The 2,491-nt window shown below is 41.8% G+C and overlaps 1 pseudogene; it reads left to right on the top strand.

The window, feature by feature from the left end:
- Positions 1-1,170: 1,170 nt before the first annotated feature.
- On the top strand, positions 1,171-2,133 carry LOC102737836 (thymocyte nuclear protein 1 pseudogene; annotated as a pseudogene).
- Positions 2,134-2,491: the final 358 nt, after the last annotated feature.

Below are 2,491 nucleotides of genomic sequence, written 5' to 3' on the forward strand. Positions count from 1 at the left end.
CATTTTTCTAAGTAAGGTAACATTTACAAGTTCCAGGGATTAAGACCTGGTACTTTTGGGTGTCTATTATTCGGTCTACTACATCATCTATTTCTGGATTAGAGAGAGAGATTGAGAGGGAGAGAGACAGGAGGTTGAAAGCTCAGAACATCTACTGATCTGTAGGTGCTTCGGGAGGGTGAGCCCCCAGCATGTGTAGACCTCCCCTTTGCAGATTCTGTTAATGTGTCTTGGGATACAAGATAGTAGGTATTATAAATGTTATAAAATGAATTGTGGTCTACCCAAATTCATATGCTGAAGCTCTAACTCCTAATGTAACTGTATGTGGAGCTAGGGTTTTTAATGAAGTAATTAAGGTAAACTAGGTCATAAGGTTGGGCCCATAATACAATAGGACTACTGTCCTTATAAGAGAAGGAAGAGATACCAGGAGCATGTGAACACAGAGAGAAGGCCATGTGAGGACACAAAAAGAAGGTAGCCATCTGCAAGCCAAGGAGAGAGACCAACCCTGCTTATACCTTGATCTTGGACTTCCAGCCTCCAGAACTATGAGAAAATAAGTTTCTGTTGTTTAAGCTATCCAAGCTGTGGTATTTGTTATGGCAGCAAGAGCAGGAGGCATGTCTAAAATTCAGTTCCAAGTTGTTCATTTTGCACCAGTCTAAAATCTCTCTTTTGTTCCAAATTGCTAATAAAGGATTTCTTTGCTATACATTGCTCATATGATAACTTTGGGAGAAAGTCAAAAGAAATAATCAGAGTTCCCTGAGTGGCTGGGTGTCAAACAGAAAAAAAAGAGAAAAACTGTTAGAGAGATTAGTGAAAGCAAGAACTCAGAAACAGTTGTGATTATGAGACCATAATTCCCAGCAGATTCATGGAAATTACAGGAGGAGCACTGGACTTCTTCAAAATGAGTGCTAGAGGACTTGTGCCAAAATTAAGGAAATCTCAAAGCACAGGGTAATATCAGCTGACATCTGGTAGCATATGTAAATTGCCCAGTATAGTGTCTAATGTTTAATAATCATCCAGAAAATGATGGTTTATTTTCCCCTTCCTCTTACCAGTACTAAAAAGGATAGGTGGGTGTGTCTAAGAGTTGAAATAAAACAAAGTTTTCAATAAGTTATGAGTGAATTGTCCGGCGCCTGGGTGGGGTTCTGTCTGTGAAGTCGTGAAATCAGTGGCTCGGGAGAATGGTGAATGAATGAGAGAAGGATCAGGGAGAGAACCGAGGAGACTTTAGCACAGTCCCTGCAAGGAAACCATGCCGAAACCCCGGAAGAGGCTCGCCGGGGCTGCTGGGCCTGCTGGGCGGGCTGGGCCAGACAATAAGCGGCCAGCAGGAAAACGTACCAAGACTAAGAACCCAGTAGGGGCATCAGCTACAATGGGTAATTCTAGCCCTGAGAAGACTTCAGCCTCTAAAAACTGTGGGAAGAATCTAAGCAGTTACTGGCTGATGAAGTCCGAGCCAGAAAGCCGACTAGATAAAGGTGTAGATGTGAAGTTCAACACTGAGGATCTTAAAGCACAGCCCAAGCAGACAGCATGCTGGGATGGTGCTCGCAACTACCAGTCCCGGAACTTCCTTCGAGCCATGCAGCTGGAGCAAGAAGAGTTCTTCTACCATAGCAACTGCAAAGAGCCAGGCATCGCAGGACTTGTGAAGATTGTGAAGGAGGCTTAACCAGACCACACAGTTTGAGAAAAACAATCCCCATTATTACCCATCCAGCAAAGAAGACAACCCCAAATTGTCCATGGTGGATGTACAGTTTGTTCGGATGATGAAGCGTTACATTACCCTGGCTGAGCTCAAAACCCATTACCAAACTCACAAAACCACTGGAGGCCCCTTAAAAAATATGGCTCTCTTCACTCGCCAGAGACTCTCAATTCAGCCCCTGACTCCAGAGGAGTTTGATTTTATTTTGAGCCTGGAAGAAAAGGAGCCAAGTTAACTGGGACACTGTTGCTGGAATGGGTAAGCCATTATTCCAAAGAAGTCAAGCTTTTATAAGACAAAAGGTGTGCGGCAGCTTGCGTGTTATGTTCACCTGGGGTTGTGTACATAGGTGGTTTTCATGTACCTTTTCCAATAAAACATTAATATAAAAAAAAGTTATGAGTGGATTAATATCAAACCTAATCCTTTGTAGAGTCACTAATACTCTAGTGTTCACAAAGCAAAATAAATACTATCTGTAAAAATAGTAAGATACAGAGACCCCAAAAAGGCAGTGTGAACATTTTGTAGATTTTAGGGAAACTAGCAGAAGAAAAATAATAGTCTCTTTTTGTCATGGTAATTAGAAACCCCCAATTTAAAAATCATCCAAAAACCATAAAATTAAGGTCTGCCACTGAAAAATTTTCCAGACTTTTTCTGTTTTCAATAGCACAGCTCCATACCACGGGAAGAAGTAGGAATGTGCTTTTTCCTAATTTGGCAGAGCATGAAACATCTCCAAAAATAATA

Source organism: Leptonychotes weddellii, chromosome X (assembly GCF_054177405.1).
Source record: "Leptonychotes weddellii isolate Sample4059 chromosome X, ASM5417740v2, whole genome shotgun sequence".
Lineage (NCBI taxonomy): Eukaryota > Metazoa > Chordata > Mammalia > Carnivora > Phocidae > Leptonychotes > Leptonychotes weddellii.